Source organism: Heterodontus francisci, chromosome 34 (assembly GCF_036365525.1).
Source record: "Heterodontus francisci isolate sHetFra1 chromosome 34, sHetFra1.hap1, whole genome shotgun sequence".
NCBI classification, from domain to species: domain Eukaryota; kingdom Metazoa; phylum Chordata; class Chondrichthyes; order Heterodontiformes; family Heterodontidae; genus Heterodontus; species Heterodontus francisci.
In genome coordinates this window covers 18,872,031-18,888,607 of record NC_090404.1, presented here as the reverse complement: position 1 = coordinate 18,888,607, position 16,577 = coordinate 18,872,031, and the positions used below count along the sequence as shown (strand labels likewise).

General features: G+C 46.8%; 12 non-coding genes across 12 annotated transcripts; 6 read left to right on the top strand and 6 right to left on the bottom strand.

Annotated features, from left to right (window-relative positions):
- Positions 1 to 22: 22 nt before the first annotated feature.
- trnal-aag (transfer RNA leucine (anticodon AAG)) lies at positions 23 to 104 on the bottom strand. The gene has a single exon. It is a non-coding gene; the product is annotated as a tRNA-Leu (tRNA).
- Positions 105 to 472: 368 nt separating this feature from the next.
- trnai-aau (transfer RNA isoleucine (anticodon AAU)) lies at positions 473 to 546 on the top strand. Its single transcript has one exon. It is a non-coding gene; the product is annotated as a tRNA-Ile (tRNA).
- Positions 547 to 3,072: 2,526 nt separating this feature from the next.
- On the bottom strand, positions 3,073 to 3,154 carry trnal-aag (transfer RNA leucine (anticodon AAG)). The gene has a single exon. It is a non-coding gene; the product is annotated as a tRNA-Leu (tRNA).
- Positions 3,155 to 3,522: 368 nt separating this feature from the next.
- On the top strand, positions 3,523 to 3,596 carry trnai-aau (transfer RNA isoleucine (anticodon AAU)). Its single transcript has one exon. It is a non-coding gene; the product is annotated as a tRNA-Ile (tRNA).
- A 2,526-nt stretch (positions 3,597 to 6,122) lies between these two features.
- trnal-aag (transfer RNA leucine (anticodon AAG)) lies at positions 6,123 to 6,204 on the bottom strand. The gene has a single exon. It is a non-coding gene; the product is annotated as a tRNA-Leu (tRNA).
- Positions 6,205 to 6,572: 368 nt separating this feature from the next.
- trnai-aau (transfer RNA isoleucine (anticodon AAU)) lies at positions 6,573 to 6,646 on the top strand. The gene has a single exon. It is a non-coding gene; the product is annotated as a tRNA-Ile (tRNA).
- A 2,526-nt stretch (positions 6,647 to 9,172) lies between these two features.
- On the bottom strand, positions 9,173 to 9,254 carry trnal-aag (transfer RNA leucine (anticodon AAG)). The gene has a single exon. It is a non-coding gene; the product is annotated as a tRNA-Leu (tRNA).
- Positions 9,255 to 9,622: 368 nt separating this feature from the next.
- trnai-aau (transfer RNA isoleucine (anticodon AAU)) lies at positions 9,623 to 9,696 on the top strand. Its single transcript has one exon. It is a non-coding gene; the product is annotated as a tRNA-Ile (tRNA).
- Positions 9,697 to 12,222: 2,526 nt separating this feature from the next.
- On the bottom strand, positions 12,223 to 12,304 carry trnal-aag (transfer RNA leucine (anticodon AAG)). Its single transcript has one exon. It is a non-coding gene; the product is annotated as a tRNA-Leu (tRNA).
- A 368-nt stretch (positions 12,305 to 12,672) lies between these two features.
- trnai-aau (transfer RNA isoleucine (anticodon AAU)) lies at positions 12,673 to 12,746 on the top strand. The gene has a single exon. It is a non-coding gene; the product is annotated as a tRNA-Ile (tRNA).
- A 2,526-nt stretch (positions 12,747 to 15,272) lies between these two features.
- Positions 15,273 to 15,354, bottom strand: trnal-aag (transfer RNA leucine (anticodon AAG)). Its single transcript has one exon. It is a non-coding gene; the product is annotated as a tRNA-Leu (tRNA).
- Positions 15,355 to 15,722: 368 nt separating this feature from the next.
- trnai-aau (transfer RNA isoleucine (anticodon AAU)) lies at positions 15,723 to 15,796 on the top strand. Its single transcript has one exon. It is a non-coding gene; the product is annotated as a tRNA-Ile (tRNA).
- The last annotated feature ends 781 nt before the right edge of the window (positions 15,797 to 16,577 follow it).

Genomic DNA, 16,577 nt, shown 5'->3' with positions numbered 1-16,577 from the left:
AAAGGAACAGGGAGTCAAATGCTGGCAGCGGTGGGATTCGAACCCACGCCTCCGAAGAGACTGGAACCTTAATCCAGCGCCTTAGACCGCTCGGCCACGCTACCTTGCAGTCAAGGTTGTGGCTGTAAAGGAATTGATTGGTGATTGAAAGGTGCTTTTCTTCAGAATTATCCTGTGAATGGAGGTCTTTGCTTGGGAAGATGGAAGTGAGAGGAATTTGTAAGCACAATGCATTGAAAGTGCAGGCCGAGTGGTTGCATTGTTGAATTGGTAATGCAGGCTTTGTGGATAAATGGAGTTTGCAAAAGCCATTTGAAGATAGAAATCAAAGTCAAAGTGTGTGTGCATGTTGGAAATGTGAAAGAAAAAGAGCAAGTGTTGCTAAAACTCAGCATCTGTGGAGAGAGAAAGAGAGTGCTGATGAAAGGTGACAGACGTACAACATTAACATCAACAGGTAGTTGAGTGTCAAGGCCTGTTAGCTCAGATGGTTAGAGCGTGGTGCTAATAACGCCAAGGTCCTGGGTTCAATCCCCATACAGGCCACTAATTTAAGCACAGGGGCAGTAATTGCCTTGCTTGGGTGCATTGCATTTACAATCCATGAGCAAATACTAATACAAATTCCCCCACAACAGCTCAACCATTTTCCAATTCATTCACAAATGCAAATATGCCCCATTTCACCTTGGCTCACTCAAGGTGCTGTGAAACCATCATCCTTTGCTGGAAAACCCATCTGCTGCACCGATGTCATTTCAGGAAAGAAACCTGCCTTCCTTTACCTCTTCTGGCGCCTCCTGACCCACAGTACTTTTAACTGCCCTCTGAAATGGCCGAACTGGCCACTGACCTTTCAAGGGCAATTAAGGACGGACAATAAATGCTGCCTTTCTCACTGATGCCCCGTGAAAAAATAAACAAAAAATGTCAGTCTATTTGAACATTGCTTTGCATCTTTCTGCTGGCTTCCCTCCGTTCAAATCGCCAAATAACAAATTGCCACCCAGGAGAACTGAGTTTCTCACATGTTCCCTTTTATCTTCCTTCATGGGATGTTAGCATCGCTGGCCCATCAATAATTGCTCTTGAGAAGGTGGTGGTGGCGAGCCACCTTCTTGAACTACTGCAGTCCATGTGCAGCCGGTACACCCAGTGCTGTTAGGGAGGGGCTTCCAGAATTGTGACTCAGTGACAGTGAAAGAACGGCGATATAATGCCACGTCAGGATGGTGTGTGCTTTGGTGGGGAACTTGTAGGTAGTGGTGTTCCCCATGCGACTGTTGCCCTTGTCATTTAAGGCGATCGAGGTGACGGGTTTGGAAGGTGCTGTCAAAGGAGACTGGGCTTTAGGGGTGATAATGAGGAGAAAGCTGGAGACTGCAGGAAGATATGAACGGACGAGTGACATCGGCAGAACAGCGGCAATTGGAATTCAATCCACAGAGGTGTGAGGGAACGCATTTGGGGAAGGCTAATAAGGCGAGGGAATACACAATAAATGGAAGAAGTATAAAGGAACAATGGCACCTTGGAGTGCAAGTCCACAGATCCCCGACGATGGTTGCTGTTGTCGTAAGTCTTTCAGCGGGTATGTCGATAACTCGTATGCATCGTCAGGGAGGATATGATGTCGTCTGTCACGTGACATAGCAGTCGGAATCTGTTTGTTGAACGAGCAAGACGCTCTGGTGAAAACTCTCCAGCGATATTGATATTCTACTCTCATCGTCAAATCAAGAAGTCACAATATAGTTTACCTGTCCTACCTGCGTGATTGATTGGCGACTTTGTGTTTGAAGGATAGAGGGAGCACAATGCGGTCACAGCGAACGATTTGTCGAAGATTTGGACTTTTTACGGCACATCGGGAGAGCGTCACATTCAGCTTGGCACTGCAGCAGAATTCCGCGAGGGGCGCAGAAGCTGTCGACAGAGCTCCGAGAGGTGAAGCACTATCAGAAGGCAGTACTTCATTGGCGACAGTGAGTAGCTGCACTGAGGGGCCGGCGGTTCAGTAGCGAAGGGGTGTGATCGGTTGATTTGGGGCATGCCGCTGCAAGTTAATTCAAAGACAAGCTTGCAAAAGGCTGAAAAAGGCCAGTGCAGGTCGATTGAAAAGCAGGCTTAAAATAAAATGCTGCAAATAGCCATCACAGCCATTACAGCTATTTGAGGCATCCTGGTGCCATTGACAGCAAAATAAACTGCTTTGTGGACAATGCCTGAAAAAGCGTGCGAAGGGGAGCAACAGGGCCACAGACCTGCAGTGCCATAGAGTTCTGAAAGAGGTGACGGCAAGTAAAAGTACTGCGGGCAGCCAGATCGGCAGCACATTGAAACCTTCGTGCAGAGGAAAGCAGGAAAGCTTCTTCCTACCTCGGAAAGCAGGGAAAATCCCAGGAATGTCCACATGATGACGTTTAAATTCCCATCTACCAAGTGGAAAGCCTCGATCCTCTTGCCAAATTCAAACTTTTCAAAGAAATGGTAGAGCTATGGTTCTTTGATTTGGCTGCATCAGAAGCAGATAAACTAGCAGTTCAAATGAAGATAGCTATGGCAATCGAAGGTCTTCAGAGGCCGAATAGCTGAGGCTTATCGGAAGATGATCAGAAAGATGGTAAGAAAATACAGAGCACTCGAGAAGCAGAAATCCATGCGAAACTCAATTTCAGGAGACATGGGTTGGAATTTCTGTGATATAGACAGCGGTGAAAAGAGAGAATGGAGCAATTTGTCAGTGGCTGTAGGGACAATGGCAAGGATTGAAACCTTTCTGAAATGGACTCATGTGAAAGAATTGCAGAGTTGCGAATGACAATGAAAATTTTCAAAATGCCCTGGTAGAATGTCTTGACATTGAAGTTTTATTGAAAGAGTAGCATAAATAGAAAGGTAACGCTCGCAGGCCAAGAGAGTTTGCGAGCTTTAGCCATGTCTTCAAATACTGGCACAGGAGCCAAGGTGGTGAAAGCAAAGGGGCCGCAGGGAAGAAGTGGACTTGTCCCGGCGACAATGTGCCCAGCACAGCAGATTGAGTGTGCCCAAAAGGAACAGGGAGTCAAATGCTGGCAGCAGTGGGATTCGAACCCACGCCTCCGAAGAGACTGGAACCTTAATCCAGCGCCTTAGACCGCTCGGCCACGCTACCTTGCAGTCAAGGTTGTGGCTGTAAAGGAATTGATTGGTGATTGAAAGGTGCTTTTCTTCAGAATTATCCTGTGAATGGAGGTCTTTGCTTGGGAAGATGGAAGTGAGAGGAATTTGTAAGCACAATGCATTGAAAGTGCAGGCCGAGTGGTTGCATTGTTGAATTGGTAATGCAGGCTTTGTGGATAAATGGAGTTTGCAAAAGCCATTTGAAGATAGAAATCAAAGTCAAAGTGTGGGTGCATGTTGGAAATGTGAAAGAAAAAGAGCAAGTGTTGCTAAAACTCAGCATCTGTGGAGAGAGAAAGAGAGTGCTGATGAAAGGTGACAGACGTACAACATTAACATCAACAGGTAGTTGAGTGTCAAGGCCTGTTAGCTCAGATGGTTAGAGCGTGGTGCTAATAACGCCAAGGTCCTGGGTTCAATCCCCATACAGGCCACTAATTTAAGCACAGGGGCAGTAATTGCCTTGCTTGGGTGCATTGCATTTACAATCCATGAGCAAATACTAATACAAATTCCCCCACAACAGCTCAACCATTTTCCAATTCATTCACAAATGCAAATATGCCCCATTTCACCTTGGCTCACTCAAGGTGCTGTGAAACCATCATCCTTTGCTGGAAAACCCATCTGCTGCACCGATGTCATTTCAGGAAAGAAACCTGCCTTCCTTTACCTCTTCTGGCGCCTCCTGACCCACAGTACTTTTAACTGCCCTCTGAAATGGCCGAACTGGCCACTGACCTTTCAAGGGCAATTAAGGACGGACAATAAATGCTGCCTTTCTCACTGATGCCCCGTGAAAAAATAAACAAAAAATGTCAGTCTATTTGAACATTGCTTTGCATCTTTCTGCTGGCTTCCCTCCGTTCAAATCGCCAAATAACAAATTGCCACCCAGGAGAACTGAGTTTCTCACATGTTCCCTTTTATCTTCCTTCATGGGATGTTAGCATCGCTGGCCCATCAATAATTGCTCTTGAGAAGGTGGTGGTGGCGAGCCACCTTCTTGAACTACTGCAGTCCATGTGCAGCCGGTACACCCAGTGCTGTTAGGGAGGGGCTTCCAGAATTGTGACTCAGTGACAGTGAAAGAACGGCGATATAATGCCACGTCAGGATGGTGTGTGCTTTGGTGGGGAACTTGTAGGTAGTGGTGTTCCCCATGCGACTGTTGCCCTTGTCATTTAAGGCGATCGAGGTGACGGGTTTGGAAGGTGCTGTCAAAGGAGACTGGGCTTTAGGGGTGATAATGAGGAGAAAGCTGGAGACTGCAGGAAGATATGAACGGACGAGTGACATCGGCAGAACAGCGGCAATTGGAATTCAATCCACAGAGGTGTGAGGGAACGCATTTGGGGAAGGCTAATAAGGCGAGGGAATACACAATAAATGGAAGAAGTATAAAGGAACAATGGCACCTTGGAGTGCAAGTCCACAGATCCCCGACGATGGTTGCTGTTGTCGTAAGTCTTTCAGCGGGTATGTCGATAACTCGTATGCATCGTCAGGGAGGATATGATGTCGTCTGTCACGTGACATAGCAGTCGGAATCTGTTTGTTGAACGAGCAAGACGCTCTGGTGAAAACTCTCCAGCGATATTGATATTCTACTCTCATCGTCAAATCAAGAAGTCACAATATAGTTTACCTGTCCTACCTGCGTGATTGATTGGCGACTTTGTGTTTGAAGGATAGAGGGAGCACAATGCGGTCACAGCGAACGATTTGTCGAAGATTTGGACTTTTTACGGCACATCGGGAGAGCGTCACATTCAGCTTGGCACTGCAGCAGAATTCCGCGAGGGGCGCAGAAGCTGTCGACAGAGCTCCGAGAGGTGAAGCACTATCAGAAGGCAGTACTTCATTGGCGACAGTGAGTAGCTGCACTGAGGGGCCGGCGGTTCAGTAGCGAAGGGGTGTGATCGGTTGATTTGGGGCATGCCGCTGCAAGTTAATTCAAAGACAAGCTTGCAAAAGGCTGAAAAAGGCCAGTGCAGGTCGATTGAAAAGCAGGCTTAAAATAAAATGCTGCAAATAGCCATCACAGCCATTACAGCTATTTGAGGCATCCTGGTGCCATTGACAGCAAAATAAACTGCTTTGTGGACAATGCCTGAAAAAGCGTGCGAAGGGGAGCAACAGGGCCACAGACCTGCAGTGCCATAGAGTTCTGAAAGAGGTGACGGCAAGTAAAAGTACTGCGGGCAGCCAGATCGGCAGCACATTGAAACCTTCGTGCAGAGGAAAGCAGGAAAGCTTCTTCCTACCTCGGAAAGCAGGGAAAATCCCAGGAATGTCCACATGATGACGTTTAAATTCCCATCTACCAAGTGGAAAGCCTCGATCCTCTTGCCAAATTCAAACTTTTCAAAGAAATGGTAGAGCTATGGTTCTTTGATTTGGCTGCATCAGAAGCAGATAAACTAGCAGTTCAAATGAAGATAGCTATGGCAATCGAAGGTCTTCAGAGGCCGAATAGCTGAGGCTTATCGGAAGATGATCAGAAAGATGGTAAGAAAATACAGAGCACTCGAGAAGCAGAAATCCATGCGAAACTCAATTTCAGGAGACATGGGTTGGAATTTCTGTGATATAGACAGCGGTGAAAAGAGAGAATGGAGCAATTTGTCAGTGGCTGTAGGGACAATGGCAAGGATTGAAACCTTTCTGAAATGGACTCATGTGAAAGAATTGCAGAGTTGCGAATGACAATGAAAATTTTCAAAATGCCCTGGTAGAATGTCTTGACATTGAAGTTTTATTGAAAGAGTAGCATAAATAGAAAGGTAACGCTCGCAGGCCAAGAGAGTTTGCGAGCTTTAGCCATGTCTTCAAATACTGGCACAGGAGCCAAGGTGGTGAAAGCAAAGGGGCCGCAGGGAAGAAGTGGACTTGTCCCGGCGACAATGTGCCCAGCACAGCAGATTGAGTGTGCCCAAAAGGAACAGGGAGTCAAATGCTGGCAGCGGTGGGATTCGAACCCACGCCTCCGAAGAGACTGGAACCTTAATCCAGCGCCTTAGACCGCTCGGCCACGCTACCTTGCAGTCAAGGTTGTGGCTGTAAAGGAATTGATTGGTGATTGAAAGGTGCTTTTCTTCAGAATTATCCTGTGAATGGAGGTCTTTGCTTGGGAAGATGGAAGTGAGAGGAATTTGTAAGCACAATGCATTGAAAGTGCAGGCCGAGTGGTTGCATTGTTGAATTGGTAATGCAGGCTTTGTGGATAAATGGAGTTTGCAAAAGCCATTTGAAGATAGAAATCAAAGTCAAAGTGTGTGTGCATGTTGGAAATGTGAAAGAAAAAGAGCAAGTGTTGCTAAAACTCAGCATCTGTGGAGAGAGAAAGAGAGTGCTGATGAAAGGTGACAGACGTACAACATTAACATCAACAGGTAGTTGAGTGTCAAGGCCTGTTAGCTCAGATGGTTAGAGCGTGGTGCTAATAACGCCAAGGTCCTGGGTTCAATCCCCATACAGGCCACTAATTTAAGCACAGGGGCAGTAATTGCCTTGCTTGGGTGCATTGCATTTACAATCCATGAGCAAATACTAATACAAATTCCCCCACAACAGCTCAACCATTTTCCAATTCATTCACAAATGCAAATATGCCCCATTTCACCTTGGCTCACTCAAGGTGCTGTGAAACCATCATCCTTTGCTGGAAAACCCATCTGCTGCACCGATGTCATTTCAGGAAAGAAACCTGCCTTCCTTTACCTCTTCTGGCGCCTCCTGACCCACAGTACTTTTAACTGCCCTCTGAAATGGCCGAACTGGCCACTGACCTTTCAAGGGCAATTAAGGACGGACAATAAATGCTGCCTTTCTCACTGATGCCCCGTGAAAAAATAAACAAAAAATGTCAGTCTATTTGAACATTGCTTTGCATCTTTCTGCTGGCTTCCCTCCGTTCAAATCGCCAAATAACAAATTGCCACCCAGGAGAACTGAGTTTCTCACATGTTCCCTTTTATCTTCCTTCATGGGATGTTAGCATCGCTGGCCCATCAATAATTGCTCTTGAGAAGGTGGTGGTGGCGAGCCACCTTCTTGAACTACTGCAGTCCATGTGCAGCCGGTACACCCAGTGCTGTTAGGGAGGGGCTTCCAGAATTGTGACTCAGTGACAGTGAAAGAACGGCGATATAATGCCACGTCAGGATGGTGTGTGCTTTGGTGGGGAACTTGTAGGTAGTGGTGTTCCCCATGCGACTGTTGCCCTTGTCATTTAAGGCGATCGAGGTGACGGGTTTGGAAGGTGCTGTCAAAGGAGACTGGGCTTTAGGGGTGATAATGAGGAGAAAGCTGGAGACTGCAGGAAGATATGAACGGACGAGTGACATCGGCAGAACAGCGGCAATTGGAATTCAATCCACAGAGGTGTGAGGGAACGCATTTGGGGAAGGCTAATAAGGCGAGGGAATACACAATAAATGGAAGAAGTATAAAGGAACAATGGCACCTTGGAGTGCAAGTCCACAGATCCCCGACGATGGTTGCTGTTGTCGTAAGTCTTTCAGCGGGTATGTCGATAACTCGTATGCATCGTCAGGGAGGATATGATGTCGTCTGTCACGTGACATAGCAGTCGGAATCTGTTTGTTGAACGAGCAAGACGCTCTGGTGAAAACTCTCCAGCGATATTGATATTCTACTCTCATCGTCAAATCAAGAAGTCACAATATAGTTTACCTGTCCTACCTGCGTGATTGATTGGCGACTTTGTGTTTGAAGGATAGAGGGAGCACAATGCGGTCACAGCGAACGATTTGTCGAAGATTTGGACTTTTTACGGCACATCGGGAGAGCGTCACATTCAGCTTGGCACTGCAGCAGAATTCCGCGAGGGGCGCAGAAGCTGTCGACAGAGCTCCGAGAGGTGAAGCACTATCAGAAGGCAGTACTTCATTGGCGACAGTGAGTAGCTGCACTGAGGGGCCGGCGGTTCAGTAGCGAAGGGGTGTGATCGGTTGATTTGGGGCATGCCGCTGCAAGTTAATTCAAAGACAAGCTTGCAAAAGGCTGAAAAAGGCCAGTGCAGGTCGATTGAAAAGCAGGCTTAAAATAAAATGCTGCAAATAGCCATCACAGCCATTACAGCTATTTGAGGCATCCTGGTGCCATTGACAGCAAAATAAACTGCTTTGTGGACAATGCCTGAAAAAGCGTGCGAAGGGGAGCAACAGGGCCACAGACCTGCAGTGCCATAGAGTTCTGAAAGAGGTGACGGCAAGTAAAAGTACTGCGGGCAGCCAGATCGGCAGCACATTGAAACCTTCGTGCAGAGGAAAGCAGGAAAGCTTCTTCCTACCTCGGAAAGCAGGGAAAATCCCAGGAATGTCCACATGATGACGTTTAAATTCCCATCTACCAAGTGGAAAGCCTCGATCCTCTTGCCAAATTCAAACTTTTCAAAGAAATGGTAGAGCTATGGTTCTTTGATTTGGCTGCATCAGAAGCAGATAAACTAGCAGTTCAAATGAAGATAGCTATGGCAATCGAAGGTCTTCAGAGGCCGAATAGCTGAGGCTTATCGGAAGATGATCAGAAAGATGGTAAGAAAATACAGAGCACTCGAGAAGCAGAAATCCATGCGAAACTCAATTTCAGGAGACATGGGTTGGAATTTCTGTGATATAGACAGCGGTGAAAAGAGAGAATGGAGCAATTTGTCAGTGGCTGTAGGGACAATGGCAAGGATTGAAACCTTTCTGAAATGGACTCATGTGAAAGAATTGCAGAGTTGCGAATGACAATGAAAATTTTCAAAATGCCCTGGTAGAATGTCTTGACATTGAAGTTTTATTGAAAGAGTAGCATAAATAGAAAGGTAACGCTCGCAGGCCAAGAGAGTTTGCGAGCTTTAGCCATGTCTTCAAATACTGGCACAGGAGCCAAGGTGGTGAAAGCAAAGGGGCCGCAGGGAAGAAGTGGACTTGTCCCGGCGACAATGTGCCCAGCACAGCAGATTGAGTGTGCCCAAAAGGAACAGGGAGTCAAATGCTGGCAGCGGTGGGATGCGAACCCACGCCTCCGAAGAGACTGGAACCTTAATCCAGCGCCTTAGACCGCTCGGCCACGCTACCTTGCAGTCAAGGTTGTGGCTGTAAAGGAATTGATTGGTGATTGAAAGGTGCTTTTCTTCAGAATTATCCTGTGAATGGAGGTCTTTGCTTGGGAAGATGGAAGTGAGAGGAATTTGTAAGCACAATGCATTGAAAGTGCAGGCCGAGTGGTTGCATTGTTGAATTGGTAATGCAGGCTTTGTGGATAAATGGAGTTTGCAAAAGCCATTTGAAGATAGAAATCAAAGTCAAAGTGTGTGTGCATGTTGGAAATGTGAAAGAAAAAGAGCAAGTGTTGCTAAAACTCAGCATCTGTGGAGAGAGAAAGAGAGTGCTGATGAAAGGTGACAGACGTACAACATTAACATCAACAGGTAGTTGAGTGTCAAGGCCTGTTAGCTCAGATGGTTAGAGCGTGGTGCTAATAACGACAAGGTCCTGGGTTCAATCCCCATACAGGCCACTAATTTAAGCACAGGGGCAGTAATTGCCTTGCTTGGGTGCATTGCATTTACAATCCATGAGCAAATACTAATACAAATTCCCCCACAACAGCTCAACCATTTTCCAATTCATTCACAAATGCAAATATGCCCCATTTCACCTTGGCTCACTCAAGGTGCTGTGAAACCATCATCCTTTGCTGGAAAACCCATCTGCTGCACCGATGTCATTTCAGGAAAGAAACCTGCCTTCCTTTACCTCTTCTGGCGCCTCCTGACCCACAGTACTTTTAACTGCCCTCTGAAATGGCCGAACTGGCCACTGACCTTTCAAGGGCAATTAAGGACGGACAATAAATGCTGCCTTTCTCACTGATGCCCCGTGAAAAAATAAACAAAAAATGTCAGTCTATTTGAACATTGCTTTGCATCTTTCTGCTGGCTTCCCTCCGTTCAAATCGCCAAATAACAAATTGCCACCCAGGAGAACTGAGTTTCTCACATGTTCCCTTTTATCTTCCTTCATGGGATGTTAGCATCGCTGGCCCATCAATAATTGCTCTTGAGAAGGTGGTGGTGGCGAGCCACCTTCTTGAACTACTGCAGTCCATGTGCAGCCGGTACACCCAGTGCTGTTAGGGAGGGGCTTCCAGAATTGTGACTCAGTGACAGTGAAAGAACGGCGATATAATGCCACGTCAGGATGGTGTGTGCTTTGGTGGGGAACTTGTAGGTAGTGGTGTTCCCCATGCGACTGTTGCCCTTGTCATTTAAGGCGATCGAGGTGACGGGTTTGGAAGGTGCTGTCAAAGGAGACTGGGCTTTAGGGGTGATAATGAGGAGAAAGCTGGAGACTGCAGGAAGATATGAACGGACGAGTGACATCGGCAGAACAGCGGCAATTGGAATTCAATCCACAGAGGTGTGAGGGAACGCATTTGGGGAAGGCTAATAAGGCGAGGGAATACACAATAAATGGAAGAAGTATAAAGGAACAATGGCACCTTGGAGTGCAAGTCCACAGATCCCCGACGATGGTTGCTGTTGTCGTAAGTCTTTCAGCGGGTATGTCGATAACTCGTATGCATCGTCAGGGAGGATATGATGTCGTCTGTCACGTGACATAGCAGTCGGAATCTGTTTGTTGAACGAGCAAGACGCTCTGGTGAAAACTCTCCAGCGATATTGATATTCTACTCTCATCGTCAAATCAAGAAGTCACAATATAGTTTACCTGTCCTACCTGCGTGATTGATTGGCGACTTTGTGTTTGAAGGATAGAGGGAGCACAATGCGGTCACAGCGAACGATTTGTCGAAGATTTGGACTTTTTACGGCACATCGGGAGAGCGTCACATTCAGCTTGGCACTGCAGCAGAATTCCGCGAGGGGCGCAGAAGCTGTCGACAGAGCTCCGAGAGGTGAAGCACTATCAGAAGGCAGTACTTCATTGGCGACAGTGAGTAGCTGCACTGAGGGGCCGGCGGTTCAGTAGCGAAGGGGTGTGATCGGTTGATTTGGGGCATGCCGCTGCAAGTTAATTCAAAGACAAGCTTGCAAAAGGCTGAAAAAGGCCAGTGCAGGTCGATTGAAAAGCAGGCTTAAAATAAAATGCTGCAAATAGCCATCACAGCCATTACAGCTATTTGAGGCATCCTGGTGCCATTGACAGCAAAATAAACTGCTTTGTGGACAATGCCTGAAAAAGCGTGCGAAGGGGAGCAACAGGGCCACAGACCTGCAGTGCCATAGAGTTCAGAAAGAGGTGACGGCAAGTAAAAGTACTGCGGGCAGCCAGATCGGCAGCACATTGAAACCTTCGTGCAGAGGAAAGCAGGAAAGCTTCTTCCTACCTCGGAAAGCAGGGAAAATCCCAGGAATGTCCACATGATGACGTTTAAATTCCCATCTACCAAGTGGAAAGCCTCGATCCTCTTGCCAAATTCAAACTTTTCAAAGAAATGGTAGAGCTATGGTTCTTTGATTTGGCTGCATCAGAAGCAGATAAACTAGCAGTTCAAATGAAGATAGCTATGGCAATCGAAGGTCTTCAGAGGCCGAATAGCTGAGGCTTATCGGAAGATGATCAGAAAGATGGTAAGAAAATACAGAGCACTCGAGAAGCAGAAATCCATGCGAAACTCAATTTCAGGAGACATGGGTTGGAATTTCTGTGATATAGACAGCGGTGAAAAGAGAGAATGGAGCAATTTGTCAGTGGCTGTAGGGACAATGGCAAGGATTGAAACCTTTCTGAAATGGACTCATGTGAAAGAATTGCAGAGTTGCGAATGACAATGAAAATTTTCAAAATGCCCTGGTAGAATGTCTTGACATTGAAGTTTTATTGAAAGAGTAGCATAAATAGAAAGGTAACGCTCGCAGGCCAAGAGAGTTTGCGAGCTTTAGCCATGTCTTCAAATACTGGCACAGGAGCCAAGGTGGTGAAAGCAAAGGGGCCGCAGGGAAGAAGTGGACTTGTCCCGGCGACAATGTGCCCAGCACAGCAGATTGAGTGTGCCCAAAAGGAACAGGGAGTCAAATGCTGGCAGCGGTGGGATTCGAACCCACGCCTCCGAAGAGACTGGAACCTTAATCCAGCGCCTTAGACCGCTCGGCCACGCTACCTTGCAGTCAAGGTTGTGGCTGTAAAGGAATTGATTGGTGATTGAAAGGTGCTTTTCTTCAGAATTATCCTGTGAATGGAGGTCTTTGCTTGGGAAGATGGAAGTGAGAGGAATTTGTAAGCACAATGCATTGAAAGTGCAGGCCGAGTGGTTGCATTGTTGAATTGGTAATGCAGGCTTTGTGGATAAATGGAGTTTGCAAAAGCCATTTGAAGATAGAAATCAAAGTCAAAGTGTGTGTGCATGTTGGAAATGTGAAAGAAAAAGAGCAAGTGTTGCTAAAACTCAGCATCTGTGGAGAGAGAAAGAGAGTGCTGATGAAAGGTGACAGACGTACAACATTAACATCAACAGGTAGTTGAGTGTCAAGGCCTGTTAGCTCAGATGGTTAGAGCGTGGTGCTAATAACGCCAAGGTCCTGGGTTCAATCCCCATACAGGCCACTAATTTAAGCACAGGGGCAGTAATTGCCTTGCTTGGGTGCATTGCATTTACAATCCATGAGCAAATACTAATACAAATTCCCCCACAACAGCTCAACCATTTTCCAATTCATTCACAAATGCAAATATGCCCCATTTCACCTTGGCTCACTCAAGGTGCTGTGAAACCATCATCCTTTGCTGGAAAACCCATCTGCTGCACCGATGTCATTTCAGGAAAGAAACCTGCCTTCCTTTACCTCTTCTGGCGCCTCCTGACCCACAGTACTTTTAACTGCCCTCTGAAATGGCCGAACTGGCCACTGACCTTTCAAGGGCAATTAAGGACGGACAATAAATGCTGCCTTTCTCACTGATGCCCCGTGAAAAAATAAACAAAAAATGTCAGTCTATTTGAACATTGCTTTGCATCTTTCTGCTGGCTTCCCTCCGTTCAAATCGCCAAATAACAAATTGCCACCCAGGAGAACTGAGTTTCTCACATGTTCCCTTTTATCTTCCTTCATGGGATGTTAGCATCGCTGGCCCATCAATAATTGCTCTTGAGAAGGTGGTGGTGGCGAGCCACCTTCTTGAACTACTGCAGTCCATGTGCAGCCGGTACACCCAGTGCTGTTAGGGAGGGGCTTCCAGAATTGTGACTCAGTGACAGTGAAAGAACGGCGATATAATGCCACGTCAGGATGGTGTGTGCTTTGGTGGGGAACTTGTAGGTAGTGGTGTTCCCCATGCGACTGTTGCCCTTGTCATTTAAGGCGATCGAGGTGACGGGTTTGGAAGGTGCTGTCAAAGGAGACTGGGCTTTAGGGGTGATAATGAGGAGAAAGCTGGAGACTGCAGGAAGATATGAACGGACGAGTGACATCGGCAGAACAGCGGCAATTGGAATTCAATCCACAGAGGTGTGAGGGAACGCATTTGGGGAAGGCTAATAAGGCGAGGGAATACACAATAAATGGAAGAAGTATAAAGGAACAATGGCACCTTGGAGTGCAAGTCCACAGATCCCCGACGATGGTTGCTGTTGTCGTAAGTCTTTCAGCGGGTATGTCGATAACTCGTATGCATCGTCAGGGAGGATATGATGTCGTCTGTCACGTGACATAGCAGTCGGAATCTGTTTGTTGAACGAGCAAGACGCTCTGGTGAAAACTCTCCAGCGATATTGATATTCTACTCTCATCGTCAAATCAAGAAGTCACAATATAGTTTACCTGTCCTACCTGCGTGATTGATTGGCGACTTTGTGTTTGAAGGATAGAGGGAGCACAATGCGGTCACAGCGAACGATTTGTCGAAGATTTGGACTTTTTACGGCACATCGGGAGAGCGTCACATTCAGCTTGGCACTGCAGCAGAATTCCGCGAGGGGCGCAGAAGCTGTCGACAGAGCTCCGAGAGGTGAAGCACTATCAGAAGGCAGTACTTCATTGGCGACAGTGAGTAGCTGCACTGAGGGGCCGGCGGTTCAGTAGCGAAGGGGTGTGATCGGTTGATTTGGGGCATGCCGCTGCAAGTTAATTCAAAGACAAGCTTGCAAAAGGCTGAAAAAGGCCAGTGCAGGTCGATTGAAAAGCAGGCTTAAAATAAAATGCTGCAAATAGCCATCACAGCCATTACAGCTATTTGAGGCATCCTGGTGCCATTGACAGCAAAATAAACTGCTTTGTGGACAATGCCTGAAAAAGCGTGCGAAGGGGAGCAACAGGGCCACAGACCTGCAGTGCCATAGAGTTCAGAAAGAGGTGACGGCAAGTAAAAGTACTGCGGGCAGCCAGATCGGCAGCACATTGAAACCTTCGTGCAGAGGAAAGCAGGAAAGCTTCTTCCTACCTCGGAAAGCAGGGAAAATCCCAGGAATGTCCACATGATGACGTTTAAATTCCCATCTACCAAGTGGAAAGCCTCGATCCTCTTGCCAAATTCAAACTTTTCAAAGAAATGGTAGAGCTATGGTTCTTTGATTTGGCTGCATCAGAAGCAGATAAACTAGCAGTTCAAATGAAGATAGCTATGGCAATCGAAGGTCTTCAGAGGCCGAATAGCTGAGGCTTATCGGAAGATGATCAGAAAGATGGTAAGAAAATACAGAGCACTCGAGAAGCAGAAATCCATGCGAAACTCAATTTCAGGAGACATGGGTTGGAATTTCTGTGATATAGACAGCGGTGAAAAGAGAGAATGGAGCAATTTGTCAGTGGCTGTAGGGACAATGGCAAGGATTGAAACCTTTCTGAAATGGACTCATGTGAAAGAATTGCAGAGTTGCGAATGACAATGAAAATTTTCAAAATGCCCTGGTAGAATGTCTTGACATTGAAGTTTTATTGAAAGAGTAGCATAAATAGAAAGGTAACGCTCGCAGGCCAAGAGAGTTTGCGAGCTTTAGCCATGTCTTCAAATACTGGCACAGGAGCCAAGGTGGTGAAAGCAAAGGGGCCGCAGGGAAGAAGTGGACTTGTCCCGGCGACAATGTGCCCAGCACAGCAGATTGAGTGTGCCCAAAAGGAACAGGGAGTCAAATGCTGGCAGCGGTGGGATTCGAACCCACGCCTCCGAAGAGACTGGAACCTTAATCCAGCGCCTTAGACCGCTCGGCCACGCTACCTTGCAGTCAAGGTTGTGGCTGTAAAGGAATTGATTGGTGATTGAAAGGTGCTTTTCTTCAGAATTATCCTGTGAATGGAGGTCTTTGCTTGGGAAGATGGAAGTGAGAGGAATTTGTAAGCACAATGCATTGAAAGTGCAGGCCGAGTGGTTGCATTGTTGAATTGGTAATGCAGGCTTTGTGGATAAATGGAGTTTGCAAAAGCCATTTGAAGATAGAAATCAAAGTCAAAGTGTGTGTGCATGTTGGAAATGTGAAAGAAAAAGAGCAAGTGTTGCTAAAACTCAGCATCTGTGGAGAGAGAAAGAGAGTGCTGATGAAAGGTGACAGACGTACAACATTAACATCAACAGGTAGTTGAGTGTCAAGGCCTGTTAGCTCAGATGGTTAGAGCGTGGTGCTAATAACGCCAAGGTCCTGGGTTCAATCCCCATACAGGCCACTAATTTAAGCACAGGGGCAGTAATTGCCTTGCTTGGGTGCATTGCATTTACAATCCATGAGCAAATACTAATACAAATTCCCCCACAACAGCTCAACCATTTTCCAATTCATTCACAAATGCAAATATGCCCCATTTCACCTTGGCTCACTCAAGGTGCTGTGAAACCATCATCCTTTGCTGGAAAACCCATCTGCTGCACCGATGTCATTTCAGGAAAGAAACCTGCCTTCCTTTACCTCTTCTGGCGCCTCCTGACCCACAGTACTTTTAACTGCCCTCTGAAATGGCCGAACTGGCCACTGACCTTTCAAGGGCAATTAAGGACGGACAATAAATGCTGCCTTTCTCACTGATGCCCCGTGAAAAAATAAACAAAAAATGTCAGTCTATTTGAACATTGCTTTGCATCTTTCTGCTGGCTTCCCTCCGTTCAAATCGCCAAATAACAAATTGCCACCCAGGAGAACTGAGTTTCTCACATGTTCCCTTTTATCTTCCTTCATGGGATGTTAGCATCGCTGGCCCATCAATAATTGCTCTTGAGAAGGTGGTGGTGGCGAGCCACCTTCTTGAACTACTGCAGTCCATGTGCAGCCGGTACACCCAGTGCTGTTAGGGAGGGGCTTCCAGAATTGTGACTCAGTGACAGTGAAAGAACGGCGATATAATGCCACGTCAGGATGGTGTGTGCTTTGGTGGGGAACTTGTAGGTAGTGGTGTTCCCCATGCGACTGTTGCCCTTGTCATTTAAGGCGATCGAGGTGACGGGTTTGGAAGG